The sequence below is a fragment of the Paralichthys olivaceus genome, chromosome 17, assembly GCF_024713975.1.
Source record: "Paralichthys olivaceus isolate ysfri-2021 chromosome 17, ASM2471397v2, whole genome shotgun sequence".
NCBI classification, from domain to species: domain Eukaryota; kingdom Metazoa; phylum Chordata; class Actinopteri; order Pleuronectiformes; family Paralichthyidae; genus Paralichthys; species Paralichthys olivaceus.
In genome coordinates, this window is record NC_091109.1 from 10,474,184 (window position 1) to 10,495,732 (window position 21,549).

The 21,549-nt window shown below is 40.1% G+C and overlaps 1 protein-coding gene and 1 long non-coding RNA gene across 2 annotated transcripts in view; one reads left to right on the forward strand and one right to left on the reverse strand.

Moving 5' to 3' along the window:
- Positions 1 to 19,852, reverse strand: part of adarb2 (adenosine deaminase RNA specific B2 (inactive)) — a 221,803-nt gene extending 201,951 nt beyond the window's left edge. The window contains exon 1 of the mRNA XM_069513099.1: positions 19,330 to 19,852. The gene's annotated coding sequence lies outside the window, so the exon portion shown is untranslated. The remainder of the gene's footprint in view (positions 1 to 19,329) is intronic.
- On the forward strand, positions 19,599 to 20,242 carry LOC138405340 (uncharacterized). The gene is made up of 2 exons (XR_011239057.1): positions 19,599 to 19,737; positions 19,835 to 20,242. It is a non-coding gene; the product is annotated as an uncharacterized lncRNA (long non-coding RNA).
- Positions 20,243 to 21,549: the final 1,307 nt, after the last annotated feature.

Sequence of the window (21,549 nt, forward strand, 5' to 3'; positions counted from 1 at the left end):
TATATGTAACTTACACTTTTAAAGGGATAGTTCACCCAAAAATTAAAATTCAATCATTATATACTATCTAACATTTACATCATGTTTTTAGCCTAAATGTCCTCTGACCTCCTCCTCTGGAGCCGCATTCGAGCATGGATCACAGCGGACATTTATCTTAAAAACATGGTGTAAATGTCGGGACACTCGGATGACACCACCTGAGCAGTATGGAGGCATTTTATATTTTTTTCTGTTTTTTATTATGTCTGAAGAATTTGAAGAACACTTTGGAATGGACTTGGCTCCTCCCTAATCACCTATAATGGAAACTTATTGGAAAAGGAGGAAGAAAGAAAGTAAAAAGCAGTGGTGAAAGTAATAAAGAGGTAACAAAAAGAAGCACATGCTGGACCTTGTCAAACATAAACACTGGGCTTGTCAGGACCAGTGAACCTTGTTGGGACCAAACCCTGGTCCTAATGAGGCAAAACATAATTACTAAAGTCCAGGTTGAGGTTAGTGGTAAGATGTGAATTGTGATTAGGGTTAGGTATGAATTGCTGCTTTGGGGTTAGTGATGTAAAGTCCTAAAAAGAATAGCAGCGCAAACCTGCGTGTGTGGTCCAGGTATTAGTCATGTTGTGAGGACCTTCACATTATGAGGACTTGTCTTCCCTATCCCCAGGTTAGGTTAGGTTAAGGCTAGACCTTCCTGTTAGATGAGGTCAGTTTTAGGTTAGGGTTTAGGATAAGGCAATTATTAGCTATGGATCAGGTTGGAGTAAGTCCAGGAAATTGATGAAATGTCCCCTGAAGACTTGGAGACACAAGCCTGTGTGTGTGTGTGTGTGTGGCCTAGGTGCTGTCAGGGTGAAGACTGACAGAGACGGGTCACCATGAAGCCTGTAATTCATGAGCAGGGAGGAGATGAGTAATTAGACCTTGTTCTTTTGCTTGATTACAGTCTTGTCTCCACATCCACCCTGCAAGACTACATCTCCATGCCCCCTGTGCTGCCTAGTTATGTTAAAGCTTCCAGCATTTTTTTTTCTTCCCTGCACTCATTTGACAGCTTAAATACTCTAAAGATTGCATATGTGCACCTACTCAATCGTCACACTCGATATTCTTCCTCATCGTCTGATTCATCAATGTTCTCGTCAAATTACTGTCGGAGCCGATCACAACAATTAAAACGGAAATAGCCAGAAATCCTGTTTTATACTTGGAGGGAGAAAGTTCTAAGCTTGAGACACAGTTTACCTCAGTGTTATTTACACTCTGCTTTAAATCCCGCTGAAGGACGTGTTGCTGTCAAACCCTGTAAACTGTGATTTAGCAGAGGGTAAAGTCATCTTCAATCAGGTCACCTGCTGTTTTATAAGGAGAACTGAGTTTACAACCTTTATGGGCTGACAGTCTTTATTACATAAATTCTTATCACAGCTAAGCACTGCATTATGACTGGCTGTCTCTGCCCCCTCACATCATCTGTTATTACAATCTGGTAACTTTGCAGCCATCACTAATGTCATCAATTTACTAAAATAATACGTTATTATAACTTTGTTCAGTCCATTTTCTCATCATACACTCGCCCAATTGCACTGTATATATTCTGTCTATATTTTTCACATTTTCCTGTAATTAGTGTGTGTGTTTTCACTCTCCCATTGCTGCTGTAACACGGCTAGATTTCCCCAGATTGAGATTAATGTAGGATTATTTTACCACCTGTTACTGCTATTACTCATTTATTAATATAGAAGAATTTCTATTTTGGAAACAGAAGCACATGTCTAATCATCATGTTTACTTGTTGCTAATTTTTTTACATTATGCAGTATTTAGGCTGGTGCCTTCTCTCTCGTAAAGACTGCTTTCTGAATTTGTTGGAAATACTAAGTTTTCCTTAGTAGAAAGTGTAGTGACTGTCGAGTAAGAGAATTTAAAAACGAAACACTGAAGCTGCCAATTCAGAGGGATGAGAGATGAGATGCATGATACAGTATCTAGAAATTAACATATCACAACATTGGGTTTAAGATTTCCGTTCATGTATTTATGCCATTTATTAGCCAGAGTCTACATAGAAGTGATCTGAGGATGGAGCCATGGTAGCTAGGTCCCACCCATACACGCACTTGACCAATCATGAGTCTGTCTTAGCTGTCAATCATGACACGTTTTTGTAACATTAAATTACTGATTAAAGCAAATGTATAGGAACATCTGTGCAGCAAGAATTGTCAGTAATGACAGGAACCATCTTTGAGCAAAATTTGCCTTTACTTTGCCTTTTTAATTCGGTCCCGTGTTTCATCCACTAACATGGAGGTTGCAGGATGTATGGCCTTTACAACAGCCCGCCGCTAGGTGGTGATCAAGATGCTTTGGCTTCACTTTTGGGTGGCCTTGCTTTTTATAGGCTACAGTTATGACACGCATTTGTTGTAATTGTAATGGGAGGGGCTCCATCAGGTGATGTGCTGCTGTCAGTAGATGACGGTGTTCACATCTGTCTAAGCCACAGTAACCAGTCCGAGGTGAATCAACAGTCACTACTAACTAACATCAACAGTCATCAAAACCTTTTTTCTAAGCTTCACTGAACATGTGCTTAGACAAGAAGGGGCTGGTGTTTTGGAGTAAAACATTATTTTGTGGTTTACCACTATTTTGTAATGAAACAGCATTTTCGAGGTTAGAAAGGCAGAAGAGCTAAAGTCGCTTCAATAGTAGATTGACAGGGTGATGATAAATAAAGATAGAGAGTTAAAGATGGCTGCTGCTCTGTGAGAGTCGTTAAGCGGTAAATAAACCAATCCAGAGCAGTTTTCATTGATCCAAGATCAAGCAGCCATTTTACAAGTGCCAGAGAACCCAAACTATCTATTTTTGTTTGACACACGTCTCAGTAATCTTGAGCTACCCATATCAGTAATATATATTCATTAATATCTCCCAGAGGACCTTTACTAAATACAGTTTGACATTAAGATAATGTCCAGGCTGATCAATATGCATTTCACAGATTAAACAACACATTGATTCGGTGAGTAAACAAAACACTCGCTGCCTGCTGGGTGACAAAGTTCAAATTCGATGAACACGAGTGAAAATTATTAGTATTCATTATTATCCATCAAACAGGCCCGTGTTCATTTATTCTAGTGTTTACCACTTAACCCAGCCAAAAATATGAGTCTCCTGCAAAGTCAATTTGATGTCACACACTTGAATACAAGATAGAGAAAAAAAATCAATATTTGATTATAAAATGTATATTTCTTATCTATGTTGTGACTATCGCAACAGAATCTTGTTATCTTCAAAAGCTCGACCTTGACAAGGTTATGTGGGATTTACTGACGGTTGCGTCGAGCAGCACAGTTTGAGAGGCACCGGTCTGTAGGCTCGGATATGCTGGGGCAAAAAGAATGAGTTCATACATACAGTTTGTGTCTTACGTCTTTACGCCTGTCAATTACCCCAGGATGTGCATATTGTTGCTTTGTACTTTGTAAAGTTGAATCTAATCTCATCTAAAAATGTGTCCTGGAAAACTCAAAGAAGATCAAACTCTAGAACACAGGCATTTGCTTTGTTTAAGACTTGTGGAAGTTGTGGAAACGTAACAGCACTTAAGTTCTTCTAAGAAAAACAATGACTCTGCAAGTATCCCTCCATCAGTCACAAACTAAAGCGCTAACAGACACCTGTAATTGCAGCCTTGAGCTGCTCCACTGGCAACAGCTGGTACCAAAACAGCAATGTCCCCATTCATTCCACTGCTGCTTTAAAATATGACAGGCCTTTGTTTTTGTGATAATTATTTCAGTACAGCCTCATACATTTAGTGAGGACTGATGTGAATGAGTGGAGAAGAGAACATTTGGTTTGAATAAATATTCCTGGTCCAAATCTTGGCCACTAGATATCCAGTCCCCTCCTCCACATCAAGCTCCAAAACTGTTTCTAAAGCCCCTTTATTTACCGCAGAGCAGAGTACTCTTAAATGTTCGTTAGTTTCCATGCTTGTGGCATAGCTAGAGGTGTAGTGCACCACTTTGATTCATTATGAAATATAACTATGAAATCAAGCCTGCTTAACACAGAATGTTAACAGTGTCACTATGACGCATCATCACCATTTCACTTCATTCATTCATGGTCACCTGATGAATCTAAGAATATCCTTGGCACACTTTCAGCGTTGTTTTTGGTCTCCTCCACCTCCTGAGGGAAATATTTAGCTCTCGCTGCTAAATGCTGGATTCCACTGTGTCTGTTTGCTGCTGAGCAGGTAGCCGACAGCAGTGAGCGTGAACGTAAAGGCCCCGAAAACAAAAGCAAGTTTGTAGAATAAAATAAATCCCTGTACGTGAAAAGAGTCATATACTGCTTTCCTAATGTCATGTGATATATTATCATAAAAAATAGTTATAAGCACTTAAAGGCTTACTACTGCTGCTAGCGTGACTGTTAACTTGTTTGTGTCATGCCTGTTCTAAAAGAGAGCAGACATGTCTACTGGAGCACGTGTCTGAGACAACATCTCTTTGCAAGGGACAGAAAGTTGATTCAGACTCACAATTCAATCACTGCACTTTTGCCTTCCAACCACAAGTAATTAAGTGTTGTGTGCCATCTCTGGTTAAAGGTGGACTTTCACTGCTGGACTGGTGCTCTGCTTTGTTTCTCAGTAGAGCCCCTCCCCCCGCTCGCCCAACACAACAAAGTACCTCCTGTGATATCGAGTCTGAGCTGCAGTATCAGCTTTCCTCACCTCCCAAAATTAAGAATGCAATTACTGTGGCACAAAAGCAGAGGCGACGGCTGGTTCTCCGCTGCTCAGCGTCATGATAATGAAGCGACAGGAGGTCAAAGGCAGTATGTGTAAAAGTAATCATGGAGTCACACTTTATGAATTTTAAATGGCCAGATAAAAGGTGAGGTTTGGGGAGTGGTAATGCTGAGGGGACAAGAAAAAAAAAACCTGCTCCTCTCATATGCCACAGAAGAAATCTAGCGGAGGGATTTCAAACATTTTGTCATTTTCGGTGGGACGTCTGTTTGCCAAAGATACCGGGAAGTTCACGATCGGGTCGGAGCATCGGTATGAGGCCGGTTTTCAAGTTGAAAGAGACTTGTGATGCCATTTTTATCCATGACGAGTATTGCAGGGGAGAAAAAAAAAATACTGATGAGCAGTCTGCTTTCCTGATTTGCAACACACGCCAACTCGAGCTGCCCACAATTTTCACTGCTGTCTTTGTTCCTAAATTGTCTCAAATTGGAGCCCGAGAAAATAATACCGGCAACTGCAGTCGGTGTAATGTGCCTGGATTGATAAAGTCAACTCAAATTATTTGCTTAAGCCCAAACTGGCAAAGAAATGTGTACGTATTTGGAACTTTGGCATCAATAATGGAGTTCATTCATTAATAATCTATAAATGGAGGAATCTGTCTATCAGTCAGTCTGTAATATGATTTTCTCAACAACCTCTCATCTGTTTTTCTTCAAACTTGGCAGGTGTGTTGCTGAGGATCAGAAGAACACTGTCGAGGAGATATATTTTCTTTCTAAAATGCAAAACAACAAATGAAAACAACTTAAACATGAAACATCTATGTATTTTACAAGCTCAGATCAATCTGCAAGGTGCAGTTCACACTCCGGGCATCTCATAAAAATCACCTACGATCAGCTACTTGACTTATCTGTGCACTTTGTAGGATTCAAACTACTAATCAGCACATATCTAACAAAAGTAGCACTGTACAGCAGTTTAAATAAATATTGGAAGGGTCCATGGGGCTTCGTAATAGTAACAGAACTACTGCTGCTCCTCATTTGCCTCGTTTGACCGCCTGAGGAAGGCGACTAGGCAGAGGTCTTGTTTCGAACTCATCTGGTCACTGGCAAATTCCGAGACGCATGATGGCGGCAGTCGTGACAACACAAACAAAATCTGAACACATCTCAGCAGTGTCACAATATGTGCTACATTGTTGTATAAGGGATCATTCTCATCACTCTTGGTTTCTCGTTCTCTAATGTGACGAGGAATAAAAATGACTGAATCTGGTGTTTATATAATCTGCTTCTTTCTTTCATGTACGCTTTCTGTTCTTGGAGTTGCTGAACACAGCTTTGTCATGATTAAATTCTATTTGATTTGAATTATATTCGATTTGAGAACAATAACTGTGGAGCACCATTATCATAATTGTACCACTGCACAACAGCAATGTCTGGATTTCTGCCTACAAAAACTACTTTCTCCTATAACCTTTGCAAGTTTAATGCCTACCTTGGGTTGCTTTGCATCACCACCAGCAATTTTAGTATGCAAGCAGGAAAAGAGAGCGAAGTCCGACTAATTTGTTACTCTGCTTAAATTTACATTCCCTGGCCCTGGGAACAGCCGCTTGCCTGCTCCGGCCCATTTGTTCAGCACTTAATAAATTGCATAGCAGGTTCAAAGAGGTGATATGATTGATCACTAGATGTGGCGCTGCGGAGCAGTAATATTTGTCTGAGGACGCAGGGAGAATTAGCAATAACTATGTATTTGGGAATTTGACTTTCACAGATGGTATAACTAGGGTGATGAAAGCTTTTTTATTAAATGCAATGAGGCTTTGCTGTGTTTTTGTGAAATAGTTTTGGAAGACTAAAGGAAGAGAAGAGCACACAGGCAGTAATGTTCAGTCATCAAATACAGTAAAATGAATGGGTTTCGTTGCCAATAACATTTACTTTAGTGTCTGTAATCATATTCACTGTGTCCTGTGTTTATCAGCGAGATTAAATTTAGGCCTTGTTCACTGACTGTTTAATGCACATCTCCAGCTCCGTTCAGTAGTAATACCAGGGATAAATGAATTTCACCTTAGTCATTCAAATGAAGGGCTCAGTAATCAGGGTAATTGCAGATAATAACCCTGGCCTGCACTGTAGGGCCTAGGGTTTTCAGGCTGCCTCTCCCTTTGCATCCCCTGATCTCACTGCTGTTGTCGTGAGCAGAGAGGGGGCTCTGAGGCATTCCCCACTGTTTGGCATGATTAAGGCAGCCTCTGACTCTTAACATGCCTCCCTGGGTGGCACATTAAGAAGCTGTGCCATGAATTTTAAAAGCATCTGTCTGCAAGTTACTCAGTAATATGTTGGGTTTTTTTCAGACAGAAACAAAATATGTTAATATCTTCTCCAAATCCATGGTACGGAGCAGACGTCAGAGTAATAAATGAGAAACATGTAATAGGTCAACTTTAAGAATAGTCATGGGACTTACGTGTTAAAAAATAAAATATAAATAAGTTTATGATGCAGTTTCAGTGGATGGTGATGCATTTTTCATCACCATCCCAAAATCTAAATTCTTTTGTTGCAATTATTGAGGATAAATAGTAATAGCCATTTATTTTTGCTCTATTAAAATAAAAAGTTATTTGTGAAGATTAGAGACTCCTGTTTGTTTGCAGGATTACGCAAAAAACTATTGGACAGATCACCTCAAAACTTAATGCAATAATATGCTATGGTCAGGTGAGGAGCCATTGTATTTTGCTGATCTGGATCGGGGAACGGCGACTGGTGGGCCTTGGCGGGGGTATGCACTCTACTGGCCACACCCTCTGTTTCATTTTTAAAAGACATAAAACCTATTGGGTAAAATTTGGTGTATCGTGGTACAAGTTCATGTGGTAGACAGATGTTTGTGGAATAAGATAACAACAAATAACTAGGTAAATGTAATGAATGCATTTTCCAAATAAACAACTTAAAGTAAGGGGTAAACTATTTAAATACCCCTTATTGGCTCTAATAAGATATCAAACTTTCTTCTTTCTTCTAAAAATATTCCTCATTCTCCTAAAAATAAAACTTTATTTTGAAAATGTTCAAGTATTTGCTTTTCAGGTAGATGGACAATGAACGTGCAGTATATGAGAGTGACATTAGTCTACTCGTCTTTTCCAAAATATTGATCTATTCCTTTATGCATCTGTGTTAAACCCTGACTGAGCTGCACACAGGCCAATCCTTTTTCAGATGCTGGTTGAAAATATCTCCTCCACAATCAGTTGTCTCTTCTTGCCATTTAAGACATCAACCCAGCTGGTGATATTTGTCCTGCGTCTTAATGTTCAGATCCCTGTCTCTTAATTGATGTTATTCTGCAGACAGGAATATTGATGGCACAGCTCAGCTGGATTGGCAGCTGCATGAATCGTTATTAGCCAGGCAGTGGCACAACCCGGTGGGCTGGGAGGAAGTTCAATAGGCTGCCTCTGATACAGCGTTATGCTGCTGGGCCCCCGGGGGAGGTGATCACGGCTCAGACAAGACATAATTAACCATCTGAGGCTGGCAGCCCACAGGCCAGCAGCCAGGTGAGGAGGTGAGAGGGATAAAACCACAGGACAACACAGAGAGGAAAGTAACCCTCTGGTGTACTAACACCATGCAGGCAGCAGATGGACGTCAGGCCACAATGCAGTCAGACTGTATCAGACAGGATAATATTGGATGAGACTGTAATGAGGCCTGTGGGGAAACTGAGCTGTTACAGCAACAACTAAACATTAAGAAAAGCATTACTGTTCCTCTCATAGATGGAATCAAAGTGACAAACAGTAAGTCACGCAGCTCGGAACGGAGTGAACAAATATATACAGAAAATCTGAAGGAAATGATGTTAATGATTTGGATTTATTATTTTGAGCAGTGCAAATAAGCAGATAGAGTTTGAGCTGCAAAATTTCTCCATGGGTCCTTATTCCCAAATATTTTGTAATTATTCAGTCAATTAAAAAACTATAATATTATTGAGATAATATAATTAAAGAATTTTTATGTAATAATGGATTTTAGATTTTTGGATTTTCACACCACCTTATATTTCTTCTGTACTTTTGACGCTGCTATATTTATTTGACAGCAATGGTGACTGGTTAGTTAACAGATTTATATTTTACACACTATATATGATAAACTTAAAAAACAAAATGCACTTTTTTAAACGGCACTATAAAAAAGGTCAGCATTAGCTCCAGCTCAACACTGAAATGCTTCTTACACATTAACGCAGTAAATGTCATTTCATTTACTTTTAGGTTTGATACTGACACTGCGTATATTTGAAAATTCATGACATGATATATAGACAACCTACACAACTTTATAAGTAAAGTGTATTTCTGTATGAAAAATGCTGACCTGTATTATCACCCTTAACTGCCCAACACAATTGAATGCACCAGCATCCTGTTATCACTACTCGTGGCAGCAGAGGCAGCTGTTGCAGCTGCTTGGCAAATGATTTCTTTATTTTTTGATTCCATCTACAAACAGAGAGTTAAAGCGAGCAACTTCTTGGAATCCATATTAAAGGCAAATATTAACCTGCTGCTCTGCACTAGGATTGGCCGAGGTCTACCAGATAGACAAATGAAAACGTGTGAAACATCAATGACATTGGAGGAAGGAGATTACGGTTCTGTCGGCCATTGTGCTGATGAACCTGAGCCTGCATGCTACGACTGGAGAAATTTACCAATCTAGTGTTTTCCTCATTTGCACTGTACCTATTCCATTTGAACATTCTGACGAGGTGAAGATGAGAGACCTGAAAGTACCCACCTTAGCCCAGGTCCCATACTGTACCACTGTAGATTAACAAACACTCTGGATATAGCTCCAGGACTCAATCTGTCCTATTTTTACCGTAGATTGTGAAGACCTCGCTAATCCCAACTTTACATAACGGCTGCTTTTTAATCGCATTTGTCAGGGAAGTGAGGCGATGATCATCAGACCAACTCGTCGCAGGAGCTGTCACATTTTTCACCGCTTCTGCCAATTTGAGCCCTTTCAAAACAAGTCCAGGAACAGCTTTCGCGGCGAGTAATCCATATAGCTGCGGATCACATGTTCTCTCACACACACACAAAAGCTGGGTCTGATAAACCCACACACCCTCTGCCTGTGCCTCGAGGCTGGCAGTGGAAGGAGGTAAATTGAACAACGGCTCGGGTGAAGCAATGCGATGGAGCAGACTATTGTTGTGGACATAGGATTAAACACCGTGTTCATTTTGTGCTCAACACGGATATTGACTTTGTGTTGTCCTATAGTCAGTTCATCCCCTCTCCACACTGTTGACATGGCGACTCACCGCTTTAAGCATTACAGTGACACTAATGTGGTGGCGAGCCAGCACAGGATCTCATGTCACCTTTCAAAGTCTGACGCTCCCATTCATATTCATTAGACACATTATTGTTGGTTAAAAGGCTCCTTGATGAAAACAAGAACACCGCCATCCTTCGCTTTGTGTCTTGTATTGTTGGACTGGTCGCATTTAATCAATGACTGGAAACGTTTATTATCTCCACACTCATCCGTCCAAGGTGAAAAAAGCACACGTTTGTTCTACAGTTCTCTTCAAATGAGGGACTGCCACGATAATGGTTTCGAATCTTGTATTTACTGCTGCTAAAAACATTTGTCAAAAACTCAATATATCAACTGATTTACTGGTTCCAGTTTCTTCCTTATCTTAATTCTTACTGTAAATTGTTTCAGGGTTTTAACTGTTTTTTTATGAAGAAACATGTAATTCGAAAAAACTGGATTCATGACAATTTGACCAGTAAAACAAAATCCATCCATGCTTTATTTATAATGCTTGTTCTTTGAGGCTCCCAATTGGCATGGTGCAGTAGGCCGGGTCGCCATTGTAATGCAAATATCAGATTCAGCTACTCCTAGTAAAATGTCCACAGAATGCCCTCATGAGCTCATGAAAACTAGAAGAAATATGTCAAGTAAATTCACAGTGAGCAAATGGGCATGACAATTCTCACACATGACAGAAATAAATAGAATATGGATATATCAGGATGGAAAAAAGGAGCCATTCACATAAAAGACACCAACAATATGTCAAATTGGGAAAACAAGACATTCGAGAGCTTTTGGTAATAAGGGCCAATGCCGGCGTTGATGTGCCGTAAACAAAAATGTGATTTCCGCAGCAAAATGTATACATTATGGACCTATTCTCTCACCATTTTTTCAACTTCATGAAAATGGCTATAAAGAGACTATTCTCACATACACATCTACAGTCAAGTACCCAGAGGAAACCTGCACAGACACGGGGAGAACACGTAATCTCCACACAGACCCTGTCCAAACATTGATTTGTGCTACCGCTGCACCATCATACCACACACTCAAACTGATAATGAAATGAATCATTTTTATGAAGTGAGTATAACCAGAGGCTCTCCATGAGGCTGGCCACTCAACGAGCTGCTGTTTCTGTCTTCCTGAGACATTCGAGTGCCAATGACTTACAATAAAAGGTCTGAGCTCTGAAATCTTTATTTGATGTGTCTGATGAACGTCAAGCCTATCAGGAAACCCTCAGATTATAGAGGCATTCGATTTTTAGAGAAAGCCTTAAATGTTAATTCTTCAAAAGGTGGTGTTCCACACACCAGTTCGAGTGAGTTTCCGTTTTGTTGCACGTGCACATGGGTGAAGCGACGCCAAAGGTTTCACACTATCTCATCTTTAGATCACATGTGGATTCAATGGAGCAAGGCCAACACCAGACATGACAGAAATAAGTTGAAATAAAAAAAGCTTTGAATGAAATCACGTTTGTTTGACGGTGTACTGAGTTAATGAGTCAATGATGAGGAGCTTATGATGGCTGCTGGGGAACACAACATTCTAGACTGCACTTCTTTGCTGTTTTCTCCATCATCTAAAGAGCGAGGGCGCCGACAGAGACGCTGATATGCAGACAGCTGATTAAAGCGTACTGAATGACTTCATGGCCGACTGTGGGAGGAGAAATCAGGCTTCTACACACAGGCTCTTGTTTACAATCATTAAGGGTGAAATAAAGCACAATGCTGCAACTAATGATCATTTTCACCATCAATTAATTTGCTTGACTCAAATGATTAAATTACTTTTTTTGAAATAGTTGATTAAGTTTCAGACACTGAATGCCAGTGCATATTTCTTTTCACCCAGATAGACTTGAAGTCATCCAGTTCATATCAGATATTTTTCAAAGCTTCTCCTTTGTCCGAACCTGCAGAAACCTGGGCGCCATGTTTGCACGCATCCTCCGCAGAGAGCAGCAGCGTTTCAGGCTGGAGTGAGCAACACCTGCTACTTGGCCCTCTCCAGCTCTGGCCACTGGGACTTTGATTAATCATACCGCGACAGGCTCTCCACCAAGATACCAAATTTAATTATGAAAGCGATAAATAATCTTTTCTAGGACTGTATAGATCATCTGCTGCTCAGGAGCCACAACTGGTGAATTATCTTCCCGTGGGGAGCGTCCCATCTTTGCGAGTGGGGTGATAGATTACCGACACGCAGCTTCTAGGGCTGAAATATTTATTTACAGCCATAGTAAAATGCTCTCATCATTAATGCTGTGCATCCTCATATAGAATTATGATCATTCTGACTTTATTCCACTTTTTTTTAAATGAGTAAACAAGAACTGGGTGCTTGATGGTGTTTTGCTTAACTTCTGAGAAGCAGTAAACATATTTGTTCATAATAAAAATTTGTCAGTCTGGGAAGATGCATTTACTTGCCATAGAAGCGATAAACAAATTACCAACTGATTCAATCAATGTTTTTAACATCTTCTTTGGATTTAGAAATTATGACACCATGCATGAACTATATTTCACGTACGTAATTGCACACACTTTTAGTTTCTTTACATGCACCATATGTTATTCATTGTTTAATCACACTTGGAGCATCTTTTCTGCCCTCTTTCATGTGTTCACATGGTTCAAAGATGCAGGAGATGTAGGGATGGCGATTTGTGGCTTGCATATGCACAGATCGTTCCTGGCAGTGTGAAGGTTATAAACAGCAATACAGGAGGAGTGAATTTACTCTGGATAATTTAGAGAGTCAAGATACATCAGTGAGCATCACAAGTGAAGGCAGAACAAGGAGGGGGGAAGGAGGAAGAAGAAAAATCAAATAAATTCAGAGGAAGGCTGGCAGACATTATGTCCATTTGTCACCTTGCGCCGCACGCAGAATAAAAAGCTTGTATGAATGGAGTCTATTATGGGATGAGAGAGCCACTAAGCTGCTTGCCACTGTTGATTTCTTTCAGCAGTCAATAAATTGAGCAAGGCCGAAGCAGGCCGTGTATGTTCCGTTAAATGCAGAGCGCCGCTCGCCATGTCGCACTTTTCACCAACGCTCGAGCAGTTTCTCATGATAGCTATTCTCTGTATTGATCTGCTGTATTCATGTGCTCACCAGGCAGAAAATGTAGAGGAGATAGATGCTGTCTTTTTGGGAAACATAATGGTCCTAATAACACCTATGGTGCTACAGTCCTGCACATTAAACCAACATTAGCACTGAGGGCTGGAGCACACATCGAATTCCTGTTCCACAGACATTTATAGATCCACACTAAGCACTCCAGGTCTCATATTGACATAATACACCAGGCCGTCTATCTGCCTCATTGAAATGATTCAACTTAAGACTATCGCATCACATTATGTAAATTCTGCTTCATTAGCCCAGCGTTTCACTCGGATGAGAGGTAAACACCATTCGAAAACTATAATGAGAAATTCATGAGATGAGCATCTTTCATGTGTCGTCTTTCTGTGTTGTTTGGAGTCAGACGACATGATGGGATTTGTACGCTTTTGTTTATAGTCCACACAGTTCACTGAGAAACAATCAACACAAAAGTATGTCTTACGCAGCCACTGACATATAACCAACAACAATGTGCTTCCTCTAAAGAAAATATGTGCTGCATCTGTTGCTCTTGCTTTAATTTCTGACATACTGGGTAAACGATTCCAGTCTTATTTAACTTTTGAACATAATGAAGGGAGAAATACAATTATCACCCATATATGGCTGTTAGGGGTGATAATAGATATAGACAACTATAATATAGATATAATATAGAAAAGACAACTCAAAAGCAGTTGAAAAATCCTGTGCCAGCTGTCTATTAAGTTTTATTTAACATAAACTTAATAGACTTAACATAACTTAACAGTTATAGCGACATCAGATTTTATGTAGTTCACATCAACAAATTAAAAAACCTGTTAATTATAAAAGATATCAACAAACTAGTATGGCCTATTCATTCTTGATATTTTAACAGTGGAGCCTTGTCTGTTCCTATGTTAAAGTAGCAGCAATTTTGAGTTTAGAGCAATTTACTTTTCTTTTTTTTAAAAAAATCATCATTCATGAGTCATATCAACCTGAATTGATGATAACCTCGAGTCTTAATTCAATACTGTTACATTATGTGGTCAGATGTATATGTTAGATATCGTGATTCTTGCTCGACAACAGCATTTGGAAAGGATGCACAGGTTTATTAAACTGCAACGGTAACAATTATCAGCAAACATAAGCAACATCAGCAGTAGTAGCTGGAGCTTCTCACCGATAGCTAGTGCTGTCGTCAGCTACAAATAACAAACGTGCTGGTGGTTCATCTTTATGAAAACTTGATGAAAAACTAAATGGAACTTGAGATTTAATATTTTTGAACCAGTACTTGCAGAGTTTAGAACAGCTGTACTATTTTCAATGTATCATATTCAAGTTATTTATTCAAAACACGAGTAGCGTAAATTGGCATCAGACTCATTATTGGCAGATACTCAATATTAAAAGACTTTGATCAGCACAATCCAATTATCAACGACTTCAGCATTATCCATACACATCAGGATTTTTTGTTAAAAATAGATCAACAGGGTGCACGGGGACTCAACTCTTTTTCAAACTGCCATGTTCTTGATTCTAAAGTTGACAGAGACTGATCACACATCAGTTGAGCAGAGGCCTTTAAAGGTACAGTGTGTAGAATTTTGTGATATCGAGTGTACAAAGTGCATGTTGCAGCTGAACACCCCTCACCTCACCCTCCCCTTCCAAAAGTGAAAAAGAACTCAAAAGGTGTTTAGTTTGTCCAGTCTGGACTAATGTAAAAAACATGGCGGCCTCTGTAGAGAGGGTCCCCTCGATGTAAATATAAAGTATTTAAATATAAAGGGTCTTTTCTGAGCTAAAGAAAACTACAATTCATACATTTTAGATGAAACAAACTAGTGAAAACATCATGAGGATTATTCCACATTTAATTCCTGCCAATAGTTCCCTTTCACATAAATCTTACACACTGGACCTTTAAACAACACAGACGCATTGTCACATTCCTACAAAACATAGAAACAACCAACCTAAGTTTGACTTTCATTGTCTTTCATCTAATCTAAATGAGTCAATGGAAGGGTCCACTGTAATGCAGTAAAAATAACTTTCTATTTCGAAAAGACAAATAGGGTGAGATATCTGACCTTTAGCAGTGCACCTACTCTGAAACTTACAAAACTTTATGTAAATACATGAGCACTAATGTGCTGCTTGTGTATTTTCAGATCTATTCTTGTGTATTAAATAAATCTACTCTGGCCTGGTTTAGTCACACATAGGTAGTTTATTAAGAGTAGGGTATAAAATAAACAGGATTTGCCTGCGGAACATACGTCCCATTAGCGCTACCCTCTTATATCACAGCGATGGAACTGTCTCATAAGTGGCACAACAACATTCTCCTACAGGATCCATCAAGTGTCCTGTGTCCCAATTACCAATCTGTGATCTTTCCTCCATCTTTCCTCCTCCTACTAGACCACACTCCTCTTCCTCATTATTCACCCTCAATTATGCGAATAGTGAATCGTCCTGCACTGCCTAATTACTTCATCGAGGAAGATGATAAGTTAATTTTGTGATTAACCCTGCGAACCTGAGCAGACGAGAATATCATGAGCGTGATTATCGTCTTAGTTTGTGTGCACTCTTTGACATTGGGACACTTATTTACGACGGGTGAGTAAATGTCACAGGATACCCAGCTGGCACATTTAGAACACAGTCAATTTTAAAAGCAAAGAAAGAAATGATTTATTCAATAATCATTTCAGACATATTTAGGTGGACTTGAAAATAAGCAGCATTAAAGCCGACTGTTTCTCGGTGGCAGAGGAATTAATTGTCCTCAGAGCCTTGGCATCATTGTCATGTAAAAAAAGATGGCAGCATACATAAGGCAGGTACGGTTTAATTAGTGCTCAGGCTCGCTGTTGGCTTCTCCGCTCCTCTCTCTCGTCACTGCACCACCTCCTCTGATTGCTAGCATTACCACAAATTTGCAGTTGATAATCAGTCTCAGATTCCTTCTGAATTTCTCATTACGCCGCTGGAGATGTCACTTGGGCTTTGAGTTTGCATTAATAGGGTTTAATTTGCACACCGTGTGTGTGTGTGTGTGTGTGTGTGTGTGTGTGTGTGTGTGTGTGTGTGTGTGTGCGTGTGCATCCATGCTAAGACAACGCCTCGTACACATCACACATGTCAGGTACAATCTTGTAAGGATTCCCAGGAGGCCACTTGTTAACCCATTTACCCTTCATTCTTCATTATTTCATATTGGTGGAGAATGATTATATTCAACCCTTAGAGCACAAACAGTTTCAGCAATAAGAGAAGAGCTCATTCAAGATACCACCCTAACACTGTAACAGAATTCCTGTGCTACACTGCGTTGTGTCAATTTTGACTATTGAGGCACAAAAGGGCCAAAAAGATTTAGTTGGAGCTGCTGGAGTGCAAACATCCCTGAATAGGACAGAACTGCAAACGTTAACCAAATATCTGAAACAGCAACATCTAGCGGAGGCTCTAATACTGTGGATGTTCCCTGGAGTTTCAGAGACTACGGCAACAATCAACGTGCACAGAGGCCCGGTTTTCTAATGCCAGTGATGCCATTAAAGAATGAGTGCAGAAGTACCTCAATGCAGATTTGTCACTTTTTCTAACATCAAGTAAAAAACATTACGTGATAGCTGAAGTAAAAAAACTTTGATCAACACCCAGTGGCTGGCTGTAGTATAGGCCATTAACCCCGCCTCCTCCATGTAAGTGGATGGGTAATGGAAGGAAATGGAGACGCTCTTTATATGAAGTCCTATGATTTTAATCAACTCCCTGATTCCTCCACAGCCTCATTCACATCACTTCAGCCTGTGGAGAAATGAAAAGCTTTCCTTTCTTACAAGCATGATTGTCTGACCCTAACCACACCTTATTTTTAGATATGTCTGCACAAAGTGTGAACCTTAGTAAAATATATTGGAAATCAAATTACTGAAACTGCGTTCTTACAGAGGGGGAGTACATCAATTCAGAAATTCAAAAAGATAAAATTTTAGATGGTTTCCAAAATAAAATATTTCAATGCTGCAAATGCAATCGAATTTACATTTGAAAGTTGAGCAGTCAGTTGTGATAAAGTTCCTTAGAGGGTTCAAATCATTGTGAGCTTTTTGGTGCCTCCTAACTAAACTTAAATGAGAAGTTGCTCCAGACTTAGATATGGATAAGCCAACGATGAACACTAACCTACATATTAATGCCTGAACAAATGTGAAACTGCGCCCATTAATTTTTTGTTCTTGATTAAACTGCGAGGCATCACGCTGCACAAGTGACTTGTAATCAACTTCCCATCATTAATGGCCCTGTTATCTGCACCTGGCTCCTCAATAAACAAACATCTCATCACCCCCCCTCTCCTCCACCCCTACCAATCACTTGAAAGTTATCACACCGAGTGGCTCTTCCAGCATCATCAGTATTACAACTGGCTGACTCTGGGACCCGCGAGGCTGAGAACCTGCGTAGAGGAAAAAAGAAAGCTTGATCACTTTCCTCCCGGCGAAATGTCGCTGTTCTTTGAATCGTAATCACGGCTCGGCTCAGCTGGACTCGGTGTTGTCGAGGCCTGCGGGCCAGTTTAGCCTGCTGACTGATTCATGTCATGTCTGAGAGCAGCATACTCAAAGAGGCCTATCATCATTCACTTGTGTTGGTCTCTGTTTATGGGCCACTCTCTATTGATGATGACTATATCGCACAATCTTTAATTAGCGGCTTTTGTGCGAGAGACAAATGGAAAAACAAAAGCACAGAGCGGTGCGATTAAAAATACTGAGAAAGCTCTTGATGAATAAACATTTTAATTATGGTGTTAAATGTAAAATGGAAGGTAACATTTACAAACAAATTAGAGTAAAGGTCACTTCTGTTTGAAAGTGTTTCGCTCATTATTTTTCTCCACACAGTCGTGTTACATAAATCTCAACCAGTGTAACACATTTTCTTTCATTGCCATTCCTTAATATATACATGTTTTTAATGCATGCAAGTTTATTAACAAAACGTTTCTCCTTTACACTAAACTGACAGTCCACATGCTGCAGACATGCTGTTTTTCCTACTGGCAAGCATCGCATACGAAACTAAAGGACTAATGAAGTAATTTTAACAATAATGGAAGTAATCATGATGCAAATTATTAAAGTTAAAATATATATATGTATAATATACATATATATAGTGGATGGATGGAAGGAAGGAAGGAAGGTAGGGATGGATGGGTATTTATATACGGCTGGACAAACATCTGACGTAAAACATTAAAACCAATGTGTTATACCTCTGCCCCATGCATTACATTGCTTACATTGCTATTGTTGAAAATCATATTAGAAAATCTACATACAACTCAACACACACACACACACACACACACACACACACACACACACTACACAGTATGTTATAGGCAAACCCTTTCTGATCATATCTTTGACATCTTATTTACCAGCCAAGTCATACACCAACATCAATATACTTGCAGTAAACTCATCAATCACTGATCGAGGCTTTTACCTCTTGATTTCCAGCTCAACAGAGATTGTGGATTGACAGTAGAGGAATAGCTGCATGTGAAATACTCCAGAAAATCTTTATCACCTCTGGAGAATTATAAAAAGTAATGATATTTAACAGGAACAAGTTATGTGTGCAATAATGCAAATTGAGCTGACTTTCTATTTATTGTTATTTAATAATCAGACATATAATATTCCATTTCTTTAAACGTATTAATATTTGTGTGGACGTTAAATGTTTTTATTCATTCATTCACCAAGCACCTGTACCTTAAAACACAAATAGACGCGCATCGTGTGTTGCCTGCCTGCCTGCCCTGGTTTTCACCTATGGTTTTCACAAACAACGCATCACGTGACTGCAGTAGCTCAGGTGAGCTCAGGTAAGTCAGTAAAAAAACTATGACAAGCCGCAGGTGTTTAAATCAAAGCCACCCTTTAGCACAGGCAGCAGCAGCAACGTGTTTGATCCTACCTGCTGGTGTGACGCCGTCCTCCCGCGCGTCCCGGTGTGGACAACATCCATGAGAAGACCATCCGGAGCAACACTTCCTCTGGTGTGGACAATATCCATGAAGAGACCATGCAGAGCAACACTTCCTCTGGCGTGCACAATATCCATGAGGAGACCATGCGGAGCAACACTTCCTCTGGCGTGGACAATATCCATGAGGAGACCATGCGGAGCAACACTTCCTCTGGCGTGCACAATATCCATGAGGAGACCATGCGGAGCAACACTTCCTCTGGTGTGGTCAATATCCATGAGAATATTATGCGGAGCGACACTCCCTCTGTTGTGGATACACGGCTGAACTCTGTGATGACGAGATGTTTGTGCTTATTTACAAACAACAACGTGCGGGAGCCACATCTGTACCAGGTGTGCTTCAGCTGTTTATTCCCACACTTCCTGTTTGTCCACTCTGTGGCGTCTCGGGCCCGTGTTCATTTTCTTGTTTGCGTCCTCTGACCAACAGGTGCGGCAGTGAGCAGCGCCCCCTGCTGCCCGGAGTCATTACCTGTGGGGGGTGGGTGGGGTGGGGGGCTGCAGGTGCATTATCATCTTCTCGTGTAGCGGAGGATATTACACAATATCACATTTTCAACATCATCACGCAGTTAATTATTAATTATTGGACTGTGTCGTTTCATTTATCGTCATTATCCTAAGTTTGTTGCGATAGATCTGGTTTCTAAAGTAATAACTTTTTTTTGATTAGTTTAAATGATGCAAATGAACCTAATGAACAGCAGAATCAGAAAGTTGAATAACTCAGCCTCAGTCATTATTCACTGAAATGATTTGGGATTGATTTTCATGATATACCAACAGACTTGGATACTTGTTCATCTTAATTCTGTAAATAAAATGTGATTCCAGTGAAGCAGTTGATTTTTTAATTGAATTTAGGGACCAGTGTAAGATTTCCATGCACATTATGTTCACAACATCGTAGAATGAAAACCTAAAACTGATAAGTGAAGGATGTTTGGTAATATTCTTCTCATATTAATTAAAGCATGTTAAGAAAAAGGGGCTGATAACACCTTATGTCTAGTTAGTATTATAACCAGTACAAATATATGGAACAGTATGTATTTTATTTTTATTTATTTAGTTATACACATTTATTTAGTGTATATTTGTTTATTTTCATGTGGACAGTTTTACATGTGCAGGGACCAGATCTGAGTCCTCTGACCCTGGAAAAAATATTCCCAAACCCACAGTTTGAGTCTTACACGGCCTTAACAATTTCAATTGTGTGTGTGTGTGCTTCACTATTTTTAAGGATAGTCTTATATTCTCTCATAGTCTCACAGCGGGGGGGCATACAATCGATCAAGATGTGCCCTCACTGTTTCTTGCCACTCCATGTTATTTGTCACTATTGGTCTGTATTCATTCATCCCCATTTCAGTTCACCTCGACCACACAGCACATGCACTTCCCATCGGACACTGAATTTTGAACTGGGACTGCAATAGATCACATATCTGCAGAAAGTTTAAATCTCTCAGAGTAGATTTCTGTTGCTCGGTTCTGTGAGCGTTTTATCTTTTCCTGTGCTTTAATACATTCTGAGGGACATTTCTGGCAAATTCACGCAGACAAACATGAAAACATCAGAGATGCATGCAGCCCCCATTGTGTCTTAAGAGCACAGACTGCATCTGACTGAGGTTGCTGTTTTTCCATCCTGTCTTTTACATGAACTGATTTGGCCGGAGACTCTCGCCTTGCTGGGAGCCAAACGTGATGTGATGCCGACTGACACATCATGACGTCCCCTCGCCCTTTTTGCTGACTGCAGGCGCTCTGGTGGAGTCTGGTGCTCCACCTCACAGCCCGCAGTTACCCAAATATCACCTCACCGGCTTCTGACAGCGGGGGGGAAACAGCATGAGATGTGAAACACAGAAACACGATCGTCTGCAGGCCTGGCCTTGTACCGGAGGAGTTCCACCTCTGCATGTTGGAGGGAGATAAAGCTTGAAAGGTGCAGATAGGGAGAATAAAGTGTTGCATGGTGTCATACAAGTGCATACACACTCACACATTTTTTTCTGTTGGCTCTCGCAGGAACAAATAGATTTCCGTGTCAAGTTTCATATATGGTTCACACATCAAAAATAACTAGGAGCGTGACAGATGTGAGTGAAGTTTCAATATTTCAACTCCACATAAACT